Genomic DNA, 24,314 nt, shown 5'->3' with positions numbered 1-24,314 from the left:
TCTCCTGGGCATCCACACTGGGCATCCTTGATGGGAAGGGTACTTGCTCCAGAGTACAGATGAGGTGAAGGAGCCAGGCTCCCAGGAAAACAGCTCTAATAATTACTTAGAAGGACAGTCTCAGTTCACTGGCTGTGAGAAAAAAAATGGGGCAAAAGACACATCTTAAGTTGCCATCTCTGGAAAACACTGTTTTAAGATTTCGCCTAGCTCTCTCTTTTCTTCTCACAGACCTTTGGTCCTCAGAGGGTCTACTTGAAGAGTTTTAGTTTCCTGTTTCCATGTCCAGTGACGGTAATAGTAGAGGATATACTTCATTAAGGTTGGGGCACCTTACAAATCCCAAATCACAGCTTCATCCTAGGCTCTATCACTCTGGAACTCCTACTGTATTCTAGCAGGCCTTATAGCAGCAAGAAACATTCAGTCCAGGCTGGCATTCAACTCAAAAGCCCCAAGATGTACAAAATAAATCAAACAAGATTAATAATCTAAATCAGGGACTGTTTCTGGAGACAAATTGGTGCCAAACTCCCCACACATCTCCTCTAACCATAGGAGAACAAGAATCCATGGCACAGGCAAGCTGCTGAGGCAGGGGCACTCAGGGCACTGGAAGGGCATTACACTTGCCATTTTAAACTGGAAAAGTAGCACCAGTTTTCTTAAAGTGTCCAACAAAACAGAGATGACTTGATAACTTCAGGCAGTACGCACTAGCAAAAGTTCAACCTCCACCAAAGGAACAGTGTATGGACATTTTAATTGGATAATTTAAACGAGACTATAAGACACTGTACCAAAGACAGATACTAGAATTCTCAAACATGGCGTCCAGACACAGCACTGAACAAAACCAGGCAGGAGGCCTGAAAGCACTGCACAGCCGGGTCTTTTTCTTCAGCGCTTCAGGATGGCTTCTCTTCTCCCTCCCGTGATGCCCTCTTGATTTGCAATTTAAATTGTGGTAATCTGTACTGCGTTATCACACCTATTGCTTATCCATATATAAATCTGTTTTAGAGCCGAGCACTAAGTTAGAAAGATTTGTTATAAATGTCTTATTTTAATATTTTATGCATGTACCATAATTTGATTCAGAGTGCTGTTTGTCTAAAATACATAACGAGGTGTGCTGTTACGGGGCTTCCGTTCTTCGGGGAAATATGTTTAAGGCCAAACAATGAACTCATCTGTGTCTAACTCGCAGAGGCTGCTCATGTTTGACTCATTTAAACACGCATTCGTCTCCCCTCCCCTCTTCTGTAGATCCTCCTATGAACTACAGTGTGGACATCTCACTTCTCCACATCCAAATAGAAATTCTTCCTTAATTTCCCCTCAAGCATCTTTCCATGGCAAAGTATACCTGTTTTGAAATTGTAAAACTGCCAGAATAACAATATATGGACCCATGCTACACAGTTAAGAAGACCTATGAAGATAAGGAAAGACACAAATACTGAACCTCTTACTAAATCAAGGCACCGTCTGAGCCTTCAATTGCTCTATCTGCCTTAGTGACCACGTTAGAAAGAGCTCCTTAATACTAGCAATTATAATTCCCATGGAGTCACTGAGTCTCAGGGCAGATCTGTTAATTAGGCAAAGCCTTCCGTGGGTGACACGTAGGGCTAACTGAATCTTTGTTTTCAGCATGCATTATTCTACCTCCAGTGCACCCAGTTCAAAACAGGACCATGCGACATAAAAAAGCCAGGTGCACTGATCCATTGTTCCACCATGTTTTCCAGCTCACTGGTAACATTCTCCAGTGTCTGATGAGTGATTGGAGACATTGCATTCATGACGTGGTTCTTAGCATTTCCTGGAGATGCTGAGCAAACATGGCTCCATTAAAATAGTTCTGATGCTGTGAAATACATACATAACATAACATAGTATAACATCACATAGCACAGCATAATATAGCGTAACAGGAGAAAGAAAGAAAAAGTGAGATAATCGATCCAATCAGATAAAATCATCTATACGCATTGACCTGGACGAAAACCACAAGATGGAGGGCAAGTATACACTTGCCGTAGAAGCAGTCTAAAAAGCATTCTGTGAGCAAAAGCAGGCAATGTGAAGGAAGCCTCCCTGAGCAACTGAATGCCCCTGCTACAGTCTCTCACAATGCTAGGTACTTGGTCTTTGCCACGGATACAATGGCAATTTGATCAAAGTCTACTTTCCCTACAGGTTTTATTGTTATTCCACTTCTATGTTCTGTGATATTCCTAGTCCCTAGCACTTGTTACATTTCGTATTGAGCAATCATCTATTGACTATACAAGCAGGTGAAAGACTCCATGAACCAGCAATTTCCACTGTCCATGTCTCAGGAATTTACCTCAAAGATAGATTTAGGAACATAAAGCACATGCCAGGTAGGACAATCACACTTCCTTCCCATGCCAGTTGCCTTTCTGACCATTACCCAATAATCTGTGCAGAAATATTCCTGTGGGACAATGATTTGTTCCAAACGCTGATTGGGCAGTAGACAGGCAGGAAGTATAGACAAGAACAGGAGGATTCTGGGAAGAGGAAAGCTCATTCTGCAGTCATAATCCAGACACAGAGCAAGCAAGATGTGACAGCCTTGCCAAAAAAGGTACCAAACCACGTGGCTAACACAGACAAGAATAATGGGCCAATTTAAGATGTAAGAATATAATAAGAAGCCCAAACCTCTGGGCCAATCAGCTTAAAATTGATGTAGACCTCTGTCTGATTTATTTGGGACTAATTGGCTGTTGGACCAGGTAGGACAGAAACCTCAGTCAACAAAATATAGCTTGAAGCCATCTTTAGTCTTACCATCAAAGTAGAAGGCCTGAAGCAATCCTGTGATTCAACTTACATATGAAAACTTACCATGTGTTTTAATGTGTACGCACACATACATGTCTATGAACAAGCCATAGGAAAAACCCAGGGCAGATAATAGCCCAGCCATCTTCTCTTTACTGCTTATGAGTTAAGTCACAGTTCTCAGATACAATAATGGTTACTTAAATTACCTTCCTACGCTCAACTCTAGATACAAACTTTACACATGGTACAGTCTAACCAAGGAATCATTTGAACCAAAATTTTTAAATGAATGATGGACAAGAAACTTGAAGTCATTCAGAAGGCAAGGACAGACTTTCTCATAGACGTTTGGCCAAAGATGACCTAGCCTCTGCAGCTCTTGGCTTCTCTCTCTTTTCCTGGCAAGAGACGCTCAAGTGCCAAGCACTTGCTGACGTCTGCACTCAGCTCACACCCTTTCCTTACACCCACCAGGCCTTGTTGGCAAGATTGCAGGACACCAGATTCATTGGTCTGAAAAGCCTTATGTCCACCAATAAGAAAATTGGTCTTCTCAGCCAAAATCCATGGGAATCCTGACTTTTAACATCTTAATTGTTAGTTAATTTTCTCCAAACATGCACTAGCTGATATCTTTGGCAAAACCTAGTGGATTTTTACAATTAAATTTTATTCAGTGAATTCCTACTATGTGCATGACAGAGTGTTAGCTGTTATAGAAGATAAAAGACCAGGGTTAGTGTTGGTTTCAAGGAGTTGGAGCTTTCTAATACAGATATCTATGCAAATGCCCACAATGCAGCTTCTTGTCCTCTCTAGCTTCTAGACGACATAAAGCAGAATTTGTGTTTGCCAAGCAAATCACTGACACTGTGTTCACTGAAATCTCTAAAACACACACACATACATACACAGACATATACATACATATGTATGACACGTATATATACATATATATGACACGTATATATGTGTGTATGTATATATATGTGTGTGTATGTATGTATATGTATGTATGTGTGTATATATATATATATATATATATATATATATATATATATATATATATATATATATATATATGACAGTTTGGAGGACAAGAATTTCTTAGGAAATGGGGGAAAACTTAAAATTACATCACTGTGTAAATAAAATGGAAAAATTAAGGTGCCAATGGCTCACATTGAGGGTAAGAGAGGCCTGTTGGAGATGGGGCTAGAGAAGAGAATGACCCAGGACAAGAAAATAACATACATGGAAAACCCAAGTACTTACACTCTTTTCCTTGGCCATCATCACATTCTTTAATCCCCTAATATATTTATGTAGGAACATGATTTCCTCAAAGAAATGAAATCTTTCATAAGCAAAGACCTGGCTAGTCTTATTTGATGCCCCATCCCTTTCTGACTTCTGTTGACAATTAGGCTCCCAATCACCACTTGTTGGGTAAATGTATGGCAAATGGCAGAGATTGTAGTCCCATCAAACATGCAGCCTGTGACATTTCAGCAGCAGAGTTCTGACTTAGCATGTGCAAAGTGCTGAGTTAAACACCTAGTACTGCAAAAGGAAAAAAAAATAAAGACAGAAAGAATAGAAAGAAAAAAATGGATACTGGTCTCATACTTTCTCCAAACCTAATTATAAAGAGAAGCACATGTACATTTTCCCGTTGTCATAAATCAGATGTGAGGAGCTGCAGTTTGCCTACAGTTGCTTCACATTATGTCATTTGTGGTGGACAAAGGAGATAGTAGTGATTGCATTTTTACCATATTTACACAACAAAAAACAACTAAGAGTACCATCATCAAATGATGTCAAGATCAGAGCCCCTTGAGAAATACCCTCATCAGTCAGCACTTGACTTCTAAAGTAGTAGTCCATGCAACTTTTGGCCCTATCTCCCCATCCACAGGCTTACTTGTCAATGTGCCTAGAGTTATCTAACTTTTCTCTTTCTCAAGTAGAATCCTTGAAGAAGAGAAAACTCCTGCTGAGCCACTTGTCTGGCATCTCAGGAAGGACTCTGGAGGACTGTTCATCTATTTAGTGACAGAATTTTCCATGCTCGATAAATTCTGCTGCTTGGTAACTGCAGTCTTGTGTGTGGTGCATTGCCTCTCTAATGCTCTAGATCCCTCCTTGCTTTCACAGTTATGGGCCTGGAACCCTGTAGGGGGTTTATTCTGGGTGTTCAACGATCTTGAAGTCATTGAACAGTAATCTTCTCTCTTCCTATCCTCAGTACTCAATGGGATGCCTACCTCTAGAAATTAACTATGCCGTTTTAACAAAAAGAGATAATAAGAAAAAAAGAAAAATCACTTATTTCTCCAACTCATAAATACATTCTCATCAAAATAGTTGAAAAGCCTGAAATGGAATACCAAATCATTTCTAAAAGAGAAAAAAGCAAGTGGGTAGTCGCAGTTAATTTCTCTTTTACACTAATCATTTCCATATGAGCTCCTCATTAAAAGTCTGTATTTAGGCTGGAATTCAATGTTAGAAGAAGCAGGCAGTAGATTAAAGTATCCTTCAGTCCAGAAGAACCACTATCACTCAGGTCCACAGAGGTTGAGGCTCAAAGAGACACTTACTACAGACATGCTGCTGATTACCGGGTGAGTAGTGGATGACTCTGTGCTTTAAATGAGAGAATTTAATTTGCAGGTTGCCTAATGGAAACTAGGCTCCTCTCACTACTATTTCATGTGCTACTATCCAAATCCATCCCACATACAAAAATTCAAAACAGAAAATGAAATTTAAAATCTCTGTTTCTTTTTTTTTGTCTCTTCGTTGAAGATAAAAGACAAGAGTATTCTGGTACCTACCTCTGCCTATACTTAGGCTGCACTGAGATCCATCATAGGCCATCAAAGCACAAACAAAGGAATTCACCAATGTGATGAGAGAGTTGTCACTCAGTAAACATCAGCAAGTAATCAGCAAAATCATTTGTTACTAAAGAAAACCCTTCACCAAACCTCTAACAGTCACCAAGCTTTCTCCTATTAGGTCCCCCTAGATGTCCCCGAACTGTATAATTCAGTATTCCCACATCTGCTTATGTTCTTTGTTGACCATCTATTGAAAGAGGACATAATCACCATGTATGCAAAGACCTTGTCACGCATTCAAGGGTAACTAAAGAAATAATGGTCCTTGCCCTTCCTTCCTCTTTTTCTGCCATCCCCCATTCCCAAGACCCTGATTATGGTTAATGAGCTCTTTATCCTCTGGCCAATTTTCTGTTTCATTTTTAATTCTAGCACAGGCAGTAGTTAGAAACTGCCATGCTGACTGGACTCACCAGTTTTCTAGTTGGACGCAAGTGATAAACCTTCTCTTATAAGTGGAAAGTCAAGAAGAATTCTTCATAGTGGGATAAAGCCTCTGGGGATCTGAGGAAACTGCAGCGCTCTCACGAGAGTTGGGCTAACAGAAAGCCTGGCAGCTGTGGAGAGCCCTCCACTCCCATGGAAGGGCTATCTTTGCTCTATTCCATTGGCTTTGGTAGCTTTAATATATACATAACTGTGCAGACTATGGTTACCTCTCTTTTCTTTTCTTTTTTCGTGTTCTTTAAATTTGCGCACAAGCCATGTGTCCATACTCAAGTGAAGAACTGTGGATGATGGTATTGGACTGGCTTGACTCTCTTTTCTCTGGTGTGCAGCAAGAATTGTCACTGGCCCCATACCTCTGTCAGAGGCCCATCATTATGGCGAGGCCAGCAAATGGAAGAATGACAATATATATATATATATATATATATATATATATATATATACGTGTGTGTGTGGAGAGAAAATATATATATATATGTAAATCAAGACTACATATATACTATATATATATATAGAGAGAGAGAGAGAGAAAGTATAGTAATATATATAGAAAGCAAGACTACATAAGGACAGTGGTGAGCATTTCATATCACTTAGCAGTGTGCTGATCCCCTGCTCTTTAATCATCGTGCAATTTGTGTCTTTGAATGTATTCCATGATCCTTAAATAATATGATTCACTTTTCTTTCCCATAGACACAAAACTAGTGATGAAGAAACACAAACTCACTTTTCTCAAGTTATAAACCCTAACTGTTCGTGTATTTCTTCTTCCATTTTTGTGGTGATTACTACATCACATCAGTGACTAGGTTGCTTATTAGTTATAGTTGTAACACTGTAGATAATTGATGTTTCTTATATACTAAACACATATCCTACATACACTATTATAAGAAGCTTAGCTACAGTAAAACTAATAAATGATCAAACCAGAATTTGAACATGGCTAACTTAAATTTTTTTTATTTGATAACCAAAAACAAATCTTATTTGACTCTAAACCCCTTTTATATAAGAAGAGTCACTGTTGGGTGTGGCTGCACATAAGCCTATAATTGTAGCCCTTGAAATTCAAGAAGTAATGTCAAAAATTGAAGTTTAACTTGGGGATATATAGGAATATCCAGTCAGAAAGGAAGGGAGGGAGGAAGGAAGGGAGGAAGGGAGGGAGGAAGGGAGGGAAAGAAGGAGGTCTCACTGAGGCCACAATGGTTTGGTGACAACCAATAACCAATCTTTTCTAAGATGGGGACAACACAGCCTTATCTTTCACCTTGTATTTGCCAATTGCTATTTAGAATTTTCAAGGGCACTACCCCCAAAAGACAGAGCCTCCCAAAAGAGAAAATCTTCTCTAGCCCTTAGACTTCTATGGCTCAACATCATCCCTGGCTCTCCATGAGAAGGGAAGGAAAATGCAGTTGGCCTCACCTGGGACATGTTCCAGAACCTTCCCTTCTCACTTCCATTTTCAGAGATTTTTTTTTCCAATTTCACCCTCTTAATAAACGAAAATAAACTTCTAGGGGGAAAATAGCATAAAAACTTGTGTTTTTTTCCCCCAGAAAGGCCCTGCAGATGAAACTCAGCTATCACCAAAAACCTGGAACAAACCTGAAAGAAAAAACCCTTTCTGCAGAAGACCACGGACTGTCCCATTTTGTGTCTTTTAACTGACACTTTGAACCAGAGTACACTTCCTTAATCTGGTGCCATTATCAGCCTAATAACATCCGATATTCATAAATGCCTAGCAAGACTTTCAGCTATTTTGTGCAGAGAAGAAATATCCAGCTAAATTGAGAAGATTACCACATCGCCACACACGTCAGTGACAGGCTCCATGCTATTACGGGTTGATTTTTGTTGACAGTTGGCTGTAGGCAGTTGTGCTTCAAATGCCTTTTTTCACTGGAAATTAAACAAAATCCCATGCAAAATGCAGCCCTCCAGTTCAAAAACTGTAAATCCAAAATTAGCATTTCATACTCTGAAAGGTAGCACAGCACAATTTCCCATTGAAAGGTCTGTACCGTTGACACAAATGGGTGCTTCCGACATGACACTAATGCTCCTGGCGCCTTTGAAGAAAGCCACCTTTTCACATCTTAGTTTCCTCTCTCAGCCATCTGCATATGTTGTAGTTGCTGCCTAAGAAAGAAAAACATGGAGCTGGGGGATAGACTCATGGCTGTACGTCAATTATATCCCCCCAAATTTCTAAGCAAGAAATTAAAAGAGAGGTGAGTTCACTAAACTTTGACAGATGGAACAAGGAAAATACAGCCATGGAAAGATCCAAAGCGAATTTTTCCACTAAATATGACAAAGAGAAAAAGCAAGCTGGAAAGACATTTGTGTCTGAGACAGATCTAGAAGGGTCCCAGCTTTACTTTAAAAAAAAAATAAGGTTTAAAATCATTTAACAAAATCTCAGTGCAGGTCATGGAACTGACACTGAACACAGCCCTTGATGTCAAAGCCATTGAGTCTGTTTTTCTTCTTACTCTTAGGAGTAAGACTTCTGAGGGGACTCTTAAAGGTGAAAGTGTTCACAGCACCATTTCTACATCTAGGAACACTTGTAAATTTCATTGGAACGCCGTAACGAAAGATGCCAGTTGGCCATCTAGAGCACAAATCCATTTAGATAAGAAATGGAACATTTGGTTATGAGCTGCTCTCCAAGCATGAAACGCTGCTCACGGGACCTCGATCACTCCTTCCTGCTACACAGATCAGCTTCAGCGCTTGATCCCTCACCATGGGAAACCAAATGTCTGGTGGCCAGAAATTTTTGAAGTAAAGTCTAGTAATAATGATTCATCTTGGCCTGGCCTCCTGAGTATGCCCAACATGCAAAGTAGAACAAAATCTGCAATAAAAATCTGCTAGAAATAAGAGAGGATGGTTCACTACTCAGAGGGTGAGAAACAGCTCCATTCTGAATGGTGAACAGGTGAAACATGCACGCGTATAGACACACACACACATACACAAACACACATGCCTATGTATAAGAAATGAGGCTTTAGTAGATCTATAATTATATGTATACTGTATTATATGCTATATCTTACATAAAATATATATAGTTATATAAAACTAAAGCCTCAATTATTTTAGTAATGCCTAAATATGTAGGTTCGAGTTCAAGTGAAGGCTCACAACTTGGAGATTAGGCGTGATGACACCTGTAATCCTTGCACTTTGGAAGTTCTGGTCAGCAGACTGCAAGTGTGGACTGCGAATCAGCATGGAACTTAGAGTAAGACCCTGTTCAACAAAAATGTGGAAAATTTAGTTCATTAAAGCCGCTTCAAATCCCAAATCCCTCCCAGGGTATTTCTGGAATCCAAGGCAAATCTCGTGATTGGTTAACTGTGTTCCCAAAATGACTCATGAGCCTCTAACTTCTGATTACCCATGCTTCTACAAAATCTGGTAATTATCAGACCTAAAGAAAGGTATTAAGTCCAATGACTCAACCTGCCTCCTCCTTCATACCAGTCAAAATGCCGTCTCCCGAGAGATGAAGTCAACACCAGGAAGGTAGGCTTCTGAGAAGGCAGTCTTGTTCCTAACCTGCAGTGTCCTGCCACAGCTCCTCTGCTCCTCTGCGGCTGCCTGGACCTGGGACGGTGTGGGGACTGCCTGCAAAGGGAAGGAGCAGTTGGGGACCCACCGGAAGTGCGCCATGCTTTGGCATGGTGGTAATTATATGACTGTCCCTGTGGTCAGTTTCTGCTGCTCCGCCCACCTTGATCAAGGTGACATTAAGAAAGGGTACTGGAGAAGAGGTTCTCAGAGATGATCCAAGTGTCACACAGAAGCAACCAAGAACCAGCCCCATACCCACAACCTGCTGAGGAAAACCTAAGGGCTTTATATTCTTTGTGCTTTTTAATACCGTTTCTAATTAATACTTAGGCTATAGTGACATCAACAGCAATATTTTCTTTGTTTCACTAGTTTTCCTTTTGAAAATAAACTATTTCTCACTTTGTATGAAATTTCAACAAAACCCAATACCATAATCCAGCAACTGGACAATTGATGCCAGCAATTATTTTTCTTTTTCCCCTTATCCTTTTAATTTTTCTTCTTCAATTTCATGTTTTCTATGTATGTGACTTATAAATATGCTTTCTTTTGTAATCCTTTTAATATATTCCGAAATCAAGGTCTTACATAATTAAATGTATAACTAGTAACTGGCTGGTTATTAAATAATGTGCCACATGATACCAAGCATTATATGTTATACAATATATGCTACATGTGTTATATCATTTTGTGAATAAAGTGATTTTCCAACATCAAAAGGCACAGATTCTAGAGTGAAGAGTAATTTTCAGGATTAGGAACAGAAATGTGAAGTGATTTCAGTTATAATTTGGGCACACCGATTTTCCCCTGGGTGGGGAGTAGACGAAGTCCAGACTGTACCTTGTTCAGGTGAGGCCAAGTTGGGATAAATTGGATGTATGTGGCATCATAATTATGAGAGACCTGATAAAACCTAAAACCAGAAAACAAAGCAAAAATAACAGTAACATCAAAAAAAAAAAACCACCCCCGTTTTTAAAAGGAAAAGAAAATAACCTAAACATCTAGGACATTATTGAAATACCCGTCTTTTCCCTTCATTGAAGATCAAGAGCACACATATTTTCTGCCCCACCCAGCTCAGTATTTCTTTCCTTATTTCACAAAGCAGCGCATATCCGTGCGCAGTTCTGAACAGTATCATTTGCAAGACAGAGGTAGAGTTCTTGAGCCCAGCTTCTTGAAGACAATAAAGGTGGTTCGGAGCGGTGGGGGGGGGGAGACTTCCTTCCCACTGCCATTCAATAATTGCTGAGCAGAAATGGTGCAGACATGAGCATAGAGAACGCTGCTTTTAAACATTGGTACTGAAAAAAGAAGCTAAATTATAAAGCAAGTTGGAATAATCGTCCTTTGAAATAGTCCTGTGCCTTGTAAACATGACTTAAACATGAATTGATTTCTAATAAATGTTGTTGAAATTTAAATAGTTCAGAGAACACTTTTCCTGAATAGTTTGAAGATATAGATGTAAACTGCATCACGAGAAAACATAAAGTATCTTACGGATGACATTTTTAATTTTAAGTGCATGGTATACCCATATTAAAAAAATAAACATGTCACATAATTGCTATATTCCTACCTAGAAGAAGTGGAGGAAGCTTTGCGGCACACCTGAGTAAATATGTATAGCTGACATGGGCACAGCCATGCCAGAGACCTCAGTCCCAGCTCCACTGGGAAGGCAATGCCTCTTCCCATCCTCTTCTGGGTAAGGCAGAGTGAGAAAATGGCAAAGCCTTCCTCAGGGTTCCTAGTGTGTGTGGGGATGGAGTGTGCAGACTGTGTCCACCACAGATTTCTCCCCTTGTCTGAAGACAACTCCCAGGCAGACACTGCTTGCCCTGTGATTGGCTAAACCTGTCTCCTTGTTCCAGCTGTGCACATAAACCCACCTCCTTATTCATGTATGTAATAACCTTGCTCATGTATGGCTCCCTGTCCAACCTATATAATAAGGATGCTGTGTTTTGCTTCTAGAGTTCTGTGGTTTCTTCATCAGAGGATCCTCAGTTCTTTTCTCTGTGGGTCTGTCATTTCTTCCCTTCGTAGCTACCGCTAGCCAGGTCAAGTCCCTGGTGCCAGACAAAGATGCAGAATCTGCCCCTATGACATTCCTACTAGGTCAGACAATAGGGAACGGCGAGTCTCTCAATTAGGAAACTGAACTGCCCAGAGTTGAAGCACTTAGGAGGTTTTTGTTCGACTCGCACACCAGGTTAGGCATGACCCAATAACTGACTTCCTGTTTCCAAGTCAAGTCACACTTCCTCAACAAACACAAATGCTTTACTAAGAAGTCACATTTAAGAAAATACTACATTACACATTGTTAATTCTTTTCAAAGAACTTTCACACATTACCCATTTACTAATAACCTGATAATTGCCAATCCCCGCAATAGGTAGTGCATAACTCCTTTCTCCAAGAAGTAAATGATATATAATTATCATATATCCAATAGAAAGGACACAGGGCCCTAAGCAAACAGAGAGAAGATGGAGGACAGACAGACACTGGAGAAGAGGATTAGAGGAGAATTCTTAGAAGTGACATCTAAGATGAAATATGAAGCCCTGTTTTGATGTCATAAATTCAAAGAAGAAATTGTTTTCTTCCATTTCATTTTTCAGTCACCCAATAAATTCAAGTTTCCTGTGACAATGAGGATATTTTCTGTTCAGTGTTTCTTCATTTTGGCCATCCTCCCTTCATTTGGCTGCGGTTCTGTTTGCTTACTTTTTCCGTGGTTATAGCTTTCCCTCATGGACCTGAGATCAGTGTTTTCCCTTTTCTTTATGCTCTGTGAGCACCGAGTATCACAGGGGGCATGTATGTAATTGTCATTCGGTGTGAAAAAGCCAGCTGGAGGTATCACAATCATGTCAGTGCACCAGCCAGCAAGAAAACCCCAAGCTGAGTGTTTCCTACTTAGACATGCTATCATTTGGTCTGAAAATCACCGCTTCTATCTGGGTGGCGATATCATCTTTTTCTAACTTTTGCACAATCAGTTAATAATAATTATGTGTAATAGTTAAACATATCATAGATAGTGCATAATTATATACCAATAACATATAATAAACACATACATGCATATAGCATAATTGAACTAAAAATATTTAATTCATTGTGATAATATGCAGAATTATAAATTACTTAATTACTATGACAGACAGTCTTATGGCTCTGGACAGCTAACTAGAGCAGAGTAGAGCAGGCTCTTTAATAGTTGCTGTTCATTCAAATAAGAGCAAAAATACTACTATTTGCTTTACACAGAAAATGTTCCAGTGTTACAGAGCTTCTTATCAGGTCTATCTTAACAGCATGTATGAAATCCAGTGTCCTCCACGGGTACCAATGTCTTGTTCGATAATTACTTAAGTTCCTCTGTCTTGCTTTAAAAGCAGTTAAAAAAAATTAGAAAAGCATTTCGCTGCCACTATCCAATATCCTTCTGCATTCAGAGTTGGTAGTCATGAATAAATGGTGCTTAAAATGGAGCAAGATGGAGAAAAACTATTTTATTGATCTCTTCATGGAGAGAAGGAACGATGTGTGATGATAAAAAAAACATAGCTTTCTAATTACTGGGATGATAGCAAAAAGGAAAGTGAGGCTCTCGAGAGGCTTTCTCAAGCAACAATAGCGAGCTGACCAGTTGCCCTCAACTTCCAATCTACACCAGGTGTAGCAAGAGAGAAGGGGTTATTTTACTAGCATTGGATTGAGAAGCAATGAGAATTCTCATGAAAATCTCCGTCCCTTGCTATTCCCTCCATATTACATGAATATGAAGCAAAAGCAGCAATCTCAGAATCTTGTCAGATGTGTGCCTGTATCTCCACCCAGCTACTGAGCTGAGGGGCACAAGGCTGACTGGCTTTGAGCGAGGAATCGACGCCTTTGCTCGGCTCTACTAAGTACATCATACGAAGTCATACCCTTCCAAATTTTATAGCTGCAAAATCTTGAGTCAAATAAAAAGATGTCATTTAATAAACATTTACAAACAAAAGCCCAAGTGTTTCTTAATGAAGTTGCCGAAGATGGGTGATAAGGAGTCTAATACGTTTGGAGCTCAGCAAGGCTATTCCATGGAGTCCCTAATTTTCTGGGGGAGGATTGTAAACTGCAAGATTGTATTTATGCTCTCACAGGTGCCTTGCTGTGCTAAGTTTTGGGAATTCTTGTAAACTTCCTCAAGAGGATCAAGTAGGTGAAGTTTTGCTGTGGGGATTCCAGCAGGAAAACAACAAGAGACTCTCACGCTCTCACCGCCCCATAGGAAGACATTGGGGAAGCACTATCAGAACCAACTCTATTACAAATTAAAATACCAATGAAAGGATTGCAGAAAGCAAATGAATGCCACATCAAAACAAAGCAATTTCAAGTTTATGTGAAAACTTTGAGGCATAGCAGTGTACCTATATTCCCCGCTGTGGGAACCTAATGTTTTTTTCTTGAAGAAGAAGACTAGTGTGAAGGCAAATGATTTTATATGTTTATTCTAATCAGGCTTGGGGCTACCTACATGACTACCATTTCTGTTTTGCTTAATGAGAAACTTGGTTCAGAAATGCATTGGAAATTGCTGAGGGTCATGGAGACGCAAACTAAGCACTTTCAAGTGAGTGAGATCAAAGATGACGGTTTAACCATACAATAGACTTCCTAAGGTCTGGTGGGGAGATGAGAAGGGAATTCTTTATTAATAGTGAAAATTAAGAATTCATTAAAGGTATTCAGCAGTAGATTTTGGTCTTTAGAATAAAGATTCAATGAAATCACACTAGAATGATTTAAGTTATCTAGGCTGAAAAACAGAAAGAACAGAATAAAAAACTCATGGAACCTGAGTTACTGAGTATCCTTGGGAGATTAACTTAGACTTAGGCATCATGGGAATCCTAGAGGGAGATGGGATAGACAAGGGGGAAGAAAGAAGATTTCAAAAGATGCAGGCTGAAAATAACACATTCCTGATGAAAGACATGAATCCATGAATCCAAGAAGATCACCCACCAGTCCTCAGGGTGAGTTCAAAAAGAACTTCACAGAGAAAAAGAATCCAACTGTCTAAAAACAAGAAGAATCTTGAAAGTCAAAGAAGAGAAACTTGTTACAGTTAGATGAGGAACTTTCGTCAAGATTATGGTTGGCTTCTCAACTGAAATAACAGTGCTATCAAAGTGCTCAAACAACACACACACACACACGGTGGGGGGGATGTAGTAGACACACACACACACACACACACACACAGAGAGAGAGAGAGAGAGAGAGAGAGAGAGAGAGAAATGCAGAGTGGGGAAGAGAGAGAGAAAGGGAGAGAGAGAAAGAGGTAATTTATATTTGACAGGACTTCACAGACAAGGAAGAAATCAGTTTATTCTCAGATTAGCAAAAGCGTAAGCCAATGCTGATGGATCTGTTTTAAAGAGCATGCTAAGAACAAGTCGGACAAGGACTCAGGTGAAACAAAAGCATGTAAGAGCCCACCCCAAAGTGAGGCTCTCTCTAGCTGTATTTGGTTTCAGTGACATAACTTTTATGTTAGTATCTTATCAATAGTAACTACTGAGTCTACAGACTAATCAACAGCTCTACCTGTGAATTCCACCCCATAGGTTTACTTGATTCTATAAAACAGAATCAAAAAATTCATAAATCATCATATAAGCTTTAACCTTAAAAATTAGATGACAGACAATTTTGTTCCCATCCAATGTTGGGGTCTTGTTTTAGTTTTTTGTTTCTTCGTTTTCTACTTTAAATGTTTTCTTTTGATTCTTTGACAGTTTCTTACATGTATATAATGGATTTTACTCCTTCTCACATCTATGATTCTATCTAAGCCCTGTCACTCTCCTATTGAAAACCTTCTTTCCAACCAGTCCCCTTCCTGCTTCCAAGTCCTTTGTGTATGTAAATGGGATTGCCTGCATGATCATAGATTGGAGGTTATTAACTGAATGATGGCAGTGTATCAGTAGTCACACTACTGATGAAAATGATACCCCTTCCTCCAGCTACTTCTGGCTGCCAATACTTCCTTAAGAAGGCCCGGGGCCCCGTGATCCCTTCCCTGTAAAGCCACCGTCCTATCAGGAGAGATCACATATCTTATCTGCTCTCATAAGGTTTTGCCTTTCCTACCTGAATTCTCTACAGGGATTAACAAAAATTCATGTGGAAAGTTGCCAGAAGGGACATCATGTGAACATTCATTCCTCAGTATAAACTGTAATTCTCTTCAACACGTTGTCAGGGTTGGTGACTATTGCCTATATTCGCAGCACTAGAATAAGTTATGACAGGAGGATTGCCATGAGTTCATGGTCAATATAAGATATGTGGTGAGACCCTATCTGAAATGAACCAAACCAAACAAAAATGTTCACAAGTCAGTTTCTATGTCAGCTCCCCACTCATGGTTAGCTGGAGAGTGCATTCCACCAGACTGTAAGTCTACTCTGGTGACATCCAGTTATCAGTGTGGAGTTCCTGCATGTTCTTATATTAGTCCACAGGAAAAAAAAGAATAACTGTATTTAAGAACAAGGATTTTTCTGAAAATATGCATATATAATATATAAACCATGAGAAGATGAAAATGAACACCTCTGATAAAGGTAAATGCTTAAGTGATAATAAAGTTCAATATTGTATTTTTGGTGTGTAAGTACACACCAAATTTTCTGTAATAATTAAAAGGCAAAATCATAAAAAGTAATTATAATCACTATTATTGGACTGACAATATACAAAGAAGTAATTTACGATCCATAAAGTGGGCTGTGGAATAAAGCATTATAGACACAGACTGTGTGATGTTAAGTTAGTAGACAGATTAAACTTTATACATGTGGTCATTTCAGATGCTAAATACAGTTTCAACAACAACCACAAAAATATTGAAAATTGCATGCTTAATAGCAAATTAGTATGCAAAATCAAAATAATTCAGTACAAAACCCAACCAAACATAAAACAAAACTGTAAATAAAAAGTGAGGAACAGAAATGATAGAAACACACAGTAACGTCACTTAAGTTCTTCCTTTTCAGTAACAAATTTTAATTATAAATGGGTTAAATTCTCCAATCAAAAAGCAAAGGTGACAAAGTGAATTTTAAAACATCACTCAGTTAGATACTACCTGTAAGAGATTCACTTTAGATTCATTAAATCTGAAGTTAATTGAAAAAAAAAAAGGTGGAAAAGGTTATGGTGCACACACCCATCAAAGAAGAACTGAGTGAACTGTATCAACATCAAACAAAACAGAGGTCACGTTAAAAGCTGTCACAAGAGACAAAAGGGACACTATATATTGAAAGGAGTCAATTATGGAAAAGATGCAACAATTGTAAACGGGTAGAGTAGAACAGGTGACAATGAAGCAAAACAGTGAAGGGTCTGGAAGAAACAGCGGTTTAATACAAGATCTGAGGATCAAGTAGGACATACAGAACTTTATCTGCTCATAAAACACATGAAGAGCACACAACCAAGCAAGTCATAAGATGTTCTCCAGAATATATCTTATATCACAAAATAATCTCTGATAAATAGAAACACTGGAATCACATAAAAATCTCTCTTCTAATCTTAATATTATAAAGTCGGAGTTTAATAGAAAACCTGGGAAATTTGCCAATAGGTGGAATTTAAAGAGCACATCCTTTTTTAAAAAATTAATATTTATTTTTTAAATGATCTTTTCTCATTCAATATATCTTTCCTAGCTCCCACTCCCTTCCCTCCTCCTGCTCCCCTTACCTTCCTCTCACCCCACTCCCCATCCACTCCTCAAAGAGGGTAAGGCTTTCCATGGGGAGTCAATAAAGTCTGATACATCACTTTGAGGCAGCACCAAGCCCCATCCTCCTCGCTCCCATTCAGACTAAGCAAAGTATCCATCCAAAGACAATGGGCTCCAAAACACCAGTTCAAGCACTAGGGATAAATCCTGGTCCCACTGCCAGTGGCTCCACAGACTGCCCAAGTCACACAACTGTCACCCACATTCTTAGGGCCTAGCTTGGTTCTATGCAGCTTTCCCTGTTATCAGTCTGGAGTCAGTGAGCTCCCACTAGATCAGATAAGCTGTTTCTGTGGGTATTCCCACCATGGTCCTAACCTCTTTTTTCATATTATCTCTCCTTCCTCTCTTGTACTGGCCTCTGGAAGCTGGGTCCAATGCTTAGCTATGGATCTCTTTATCTGATTCCCTCAGTTGCTGGATGAAGGTTCTATGATGACAATTAAGGCAGCCAATTTGATTATAGGAGACCAGTTTAGGCACCCTCTTCAATATTGCTTGGGGTCTTAGCTGGGTTCATCCTTGTGGAATCCTGGGAATTTCCCTGGTGCCAGGTTTCATGCTAAACCCATAATGACTCCCATAATCAATATATCTCTTTCTTTGTTCTCCCTTTCTATCCTTCCCCCATCTCAACCATCTAGTTCCCTCGTGTTTTCCTCCTCCCTTCCCTTCTCCCGTCCGTCTTCCCTTCCCCTACCTCCCTTCTCCACCCCCCCATGCTCCCAATTCTCTCAAGAGATCTTGTCTATTTCCTCTTTCCAGGGGATCCATATATGTTAAATTCATTCTTAAATAATGAATAAATAAAATATCACAAAAGAAGTAAAACATTTAGGTATGATTAAAACTGAAACACCATATATTAAAACATGACAACTAGAATATGATATAAACACAAATAAGATATAGACAGCAAGCAAAAATGCATAAAACAAGTATACACATGTAAAGTAGTTGACTTTCTCTACCCTTGTGATGAATATTTCCAAAACAATTCTAATGCAAGTTCATTTGTGATAGTATATTTAGAATGAAATACTCAGGTCTATATTTAGCCGTATAAATAGAAAGATCTCCATAAAAAGTTGCAAAATATTACAGAATAAAAATTTTTTAAATCCTAAAGATAAGAGAAGGCATCCTGTGTTCATGATATTTAAATAAATTTAAATTTATTTCCAATAAATATATTTACAGTTATAATATATGACTCAAGATCATCTACAGACTACAGATGCAAGGCAGCTCCTACTGAAATCCCCACAGAAACCTTTCACGCATGGAGATGCTGGTCCTTGGAATCACAAGTATTTGCAAGGGATGAAAAGGTAAACAAACTCAGGAGATTCCCGTTTTCTCAACTGAAAATCTCCCACCAATCGCCAGCCAACAAACCAACAATCCAACATAATAAAACCTTGGGTAAATAAATTAACAGGCACCTGCAGAAATCTGACTTTTGAGAAGCTTGTCATATCTTTTCAATGGGGAGTCATGGTGTTAAAACAGCTGGACTTCTGCATGAAATAGACAAACATAATTTAAAGTCAAAAACTATCCTAAATAAAGAGTTAAAACCATAACTTCTCACTAGAAAACATTTAAGTCTTTATGAGCATGGATTTGGCAATGGATTTTTTAGCATAATACTGAATGCAAAAATAAGTAAGAACTTCAAAATCAAACATTTCTTTGCATTGAAAGATATTATCAAAGGAGTGAAAAATCAACGGAGAAAATATTTGCAACTCTTGGTCTCAACACAATTCAACAGGAAAAACACAGCCTAATTTATAAATGGATAAATAAGACCACAATAAAACGAGTGTACAGAGAAAAGACATGCGACATTACTACTTATCTGGAAAACCAAGATTATAAAAGGTACAACTTTATACCTATTGGGATGAATACAATTTCTTAAAAAGGAAGGAAAGTAATAAAATCTGGTGATGATATGGAGACACTGGAACTGTACCTTGCTGGTGGAAATATAACAACCACGAAGGCGTTATAGAAGTCGTGTAGTTATCCCTCAACAAGTTAAACACGGAATTACTATGCAACTCAGCAATTTCATTCCTGTGTATGTACCGAGAAGAGTTCAAACAGGATCTGAATAGATAGTGGCATGCCGACGTTCACTGTAGCGTTGTTCACAATAAATAGAATATGGAAACAACAAGCCCTAGCTGTATTAGTAGGTGAAGAGATAAACAACATGCAGTGCACACATGCCGTGGAGCATGGTATCTTTTCAGCAAGAAATGTTCTGACATATATATACTGTGATGTAAATAAACCCAGAGAACACGCTATGTAAAGCCAGGCAGACACTGTGGGACTTGGATTGTATGTTTTCACTTGAATGAAATTAGAATAGGCAAATTAGTAGGCACAGAAAATAAAGTACCTGCTATCAGAAGTTGGAGGGTAGGGGAGAATATGGTTAGTATGGTTCAATGGTTGCAAGTGTGTGTTGGATTGGTGAAGAATATTGAAACACTGGTAATGGCCATGTATTATTGTGAATGAAATAAATGTAAAAAAATTCATACACCTGAACATTGATAAAAGGCTCAGTTTCTGTTATATATCATTTACCAAAATAAAAAATTAAAGATTATTTTGGTATGTCTTAAGAAGCTATGCAATATTTCTAAGCACTCTGTCTTTATTCCCAAAGAGAGATAGTGGTGCCTCTTGGACATTTTGGGGGTTATATAGCCTAGGTTCTACAGCTCACAAATGAAAATTCGGGAACAAAAAAAAGGCAAGAGACATACCATGCATAGTGTCCCAGGCTTCTGTATTCAGAGATAGAAATATTTAAACTTAAATCAACACAGAAGCATATAAAATCCCTGGCAAATGTGAACACCGCCCGTAAGCAGGTGAGGGGGCCTGGGAGGCCTCCGGTGTGAAGCCTCTGCAGCTGTGGTTCTGCACAAGGGTTTTCAGTTCTTCACCAGCAGAAGAACTTTTAAACTTTTAAAGTTCTTCCTAAATTTCTTTTTTTCTTCTTGTGTTCTTTCTGTGGAAGTTAGTATGCTAACTAGGACATCGGTGCTACCTTTTTGCTGAGAAGCAATGCTTCTATGATTTCCTTGAAGACTTCCTCTTTTGTCTTCTTTGACTCCTGCAAAGTCTGTCAAGGTCTTCTGTCTCTAGAGTGCTCCTTGTTTTCAGACTCTGATTTCTGACCAATACATTAATTCTCATTAGCCCTTTTCTTTATAAGCACACAGTTTAGCATAGAGCAATCTGATGGAAACACTCTGCTTACTTTGATGGGTGTGGGGCTATTTACCTGTATACCAGCACGGATATATATGTGTCTCTGTGTGTGTGATACATACATATATGTATGTGTATCTATGTCATATATATGTATATCTTTGCTACAGTTATTTATTTTAAAATAGATAAGCTTAACATAATGAAATGTCATTAAAATACATAAATATTCAAAGTTTAAGCATGCATAGTGAGTAAGAGGAAGGTGATAAGAAAAATATGTCTTTAAATGCCAAGTAGCATTTAGGTGCCCTAGAAAGCTGTGGTAATTCGTGGTCAGCTTTTGAAGGAGTCTTAGCTTTTTAAAACAATGTTGGTTATTAATGGGAATATGGAAACAATGTAGAAAGAAATAGTGCAGTGCCTATAGTCCCAGATGCTTGGGAGGCTGAAGTAGGATGATCCTTTGAACCTATGTGTTATAGTCCAGCCTGAGCAACATAATGATACTCAGGGGAGCCGAGGAGAGGACAGGGGAAGGAAGGAAGGAAGGAAGGAAGGAAGGGAGGGAGGGAGGGAGGGAGGGAGGGAGGGAGGGAGGAAGGAAGGGGACGGAAGAGGAAAGGAAAGGGATAAAGGAAGGAGAGGAAAGAGGAAGGGTGGAAATACAAAGCAAAGCAAGAAGAAAAAGAGAAGAGGAAAGGATGGGAAAGAGTGAAGGGGAAAGGAAGCAGAGAAGGGGATGGATAAGCGAAAGGTGGGGGAGGAGAGGAGATAAAAGATGCTGATGAGAAACTGGCAAAATCCAGCATCACATTGAATGTGTAAAACATAGACAAGGGTCAAAGAGGACACACAGCCCTTGAGGGAGGGAGAGAGAAGTGCCAGGAAAAGAAAAGGAAGTCAATTCCAGTCCGTTTCAACCTGAAGCAGACTAGCTGGGCAGGGGGCTCAAGACTGCAAAGAGATATTCAGCAGAAGCTGTCACTAGGATGTGGGAGCTGAAGAACCTCTACTCAGGAGACAAAGAAGAGCAGAAGGCTGGAAGAAGTCACAGATGGACATAAGACGCCCTTCCAGATGGACAGATGGACATTGGAGGCTTTTCCAGGTGGACAGATGGACACTGGAGGCTCTTCCAGGTAGACAATTGGACATTGGAAGCTCTTCCAGGTGGACAGATGGACATTGGAGGCTCTTCCAGGTGGACAGATGGACATTGGAGGCTCTTCCAGGTAGATGGATGGACATTGGAGGCCCTTCAAGGTGGATGGATGGACATTGGAGGCCCTTCAAGATAGATGGATGGACACTGGCGATCCTTCCAGATGGACAAAAGGCAAGCACAGACCCTAAAGGGAAAAAAAAGCCACATGCTCTACCATGTTCATAGCAGCATTGTTTGTCAAAGCCAGAACCTGGAAACAACCTAAATGCCCTTTGACCAAAAAATGGAGAAGCAAAATGTGGTACATTTACACAATGGAGTACTACACAGCAGAAAAAAATAACAATATCTTGAATTTTGCAGACAAAATTTTTGAGTGAGGTAACCCAGACACAGAAAGACAATTATTACATGTACTCACTCATAAGTGGTTTTTAAATATAAAGCAAAGAAGACCAGCCCACAAATCACAATCCCAGAGAACCTAGACAACAATGAGGATCCTAGAGAGAGAGAGATATAGATCTAATCTACATGGGAAGTAGAAAAAGACAAGATCTCCTGAGTAAATTGGAAGAATGGAGACCTTGGGAGAGAGTTGAAAGGGAGGGGAGAGGCAGGGAGTGGAGCAGAGAAAAATGTAGAGCTCAATAAAAATCAATAAAATGTTTTATAGGCTGCAAGGAAGGAGTAGTCATTTGTATTTGGAAAATAAAGAAATCGGTTAATAAATGGTTAATAGTTTCTTGCATGGTATAGGAGATACACAAGAATGGTTTGTTAGTGATGGAGAAGTCAGAGACGCCCACGTTCAGGGGAAAGGTTTATGGTGAAAAGAAAGTGATGGAATCCGAATGACTTGTGGAGGTAATGAGAAAATGAAGACTTTAAGAAGGGGAACGTCACAGGAATGCAGATGCAGTTGTGAGACAAAATGAGCTAACATAATGAAAGCAAGGAATGAGCAAAAAAATACTGAAATTCACCACAAAGCCAGTCTAGCCTTTGGCAGGAAGAAGGCAACTTCTAAACAGGCAGAAGAAATGAGAGTCAAACGCAAGACAAAAGTCACCTAGCACAAAATGAAAAAGATGACAGAAGGGGACTCTAGGTTCAAAGGCAGAAAGCTGATTCTAAAGAGAAACAGGTAGGTAAGGGAAAGATATACCAAGGAATGGGATACTGGAAGTACACAAAAAATAAAGTTCACTAAGGTGGCTGCTGACTACCTAGCTAGCCAGGAAAAGGATAAAACTCAGTACAATCCATTAAAAATACAGGCTATCAGGCTCCTGATTGACAACTGGAGTTTGCCACCCCTTCCGCTAAGTTCAGGAAAGGAATGTGTGGTGTTGAAAGGGACAGACTTTGTTTTCGCTCCTGTTGGCTGCCGGCATGGGACCCAGCGAAAGCTACTACGGCAGTGGAAGTCAAGTGAGCACAAACTGGTAGCTTTTCAGGCAACGAGCTGGCAGGGATGAGATCTTCTTTATCGCATACGTATTTGTTTTTGATTTGTGAAGCACCCGTATCCAAATGGATCTGTGGCACTCTGGAACAAAAATACATGTAGACATGTCATTGAAGAGTTAACATAAAGGACAGAGAGAACCTTGGAAGGAGGGTGGATCCTTTTGTACCGAGTGGCTTTACAGGAAGACTAGCCGTGAAACCGAAGAATAATCCTGAGTACAAACAGGGTAGCCAGCCATATTTTTTTTTCCTAGGAGGTGCTTGCTGTCTCACTGCTGCTTTTTTCCTGGCAAGCCAGGCGAAATATTTTTCAACTGAGCATCTATTCAAAGCAGGTGGACAACACCCCATGGAAGAACAGTAGGGTACGGTGCCCAGTGGGCCGTGCTACTGAAGCGATGGTTCTTGTTCCTTCTGTTTCCAGCTTAGGAGAGAGCACTGCTGGGGACCCGGTGTGAACAGCCCTGTTATGTCCAAAGGCTCTGTCTCCAAGAAATCACAAGGGACTCTTGAATGCCAAGGTGAGCAGGAACTGAAGGGAAGGCAGTCTGGGCATCAGGACTTTGGAATCTGCTGCTGGCTCTCAGGGCTTCCTTGGCATAGAACCTCTTTACAGAAAGAAGGGTCACCGGGAGAGCGGTTCCCAAGGCTGCTCAAAGGACAGAGTACCATCTGAGGTCTCGCTCTGCAAGGATCCTACCGGAGCAGCCTCGGCAGCGACCACACACAGGGCAGGCACAAGTGACCACATGGAAAGCACAGAACCCTGCCATCCAATCCCAATGGCTGTCTCAGTCT

This window comes from Arvicola amphibius, chromosome 1 (genome assembly GCF_903992535.2).
Source record: "Arvicola amphibius chromosome 1, mArvAmp1.2, whole genome shotgun sequence".
Lineage (NCBI taxonomy): Eukaryota > Metazoa > Chordata > Mammalia > Rodentia > Cricetidae > Arvicola > Arvicola amphibius.
The sequence above is the reverse complement of the archived record's forward strand: the minus strand, read 5'-3'. Positions refer to the sequence as shown.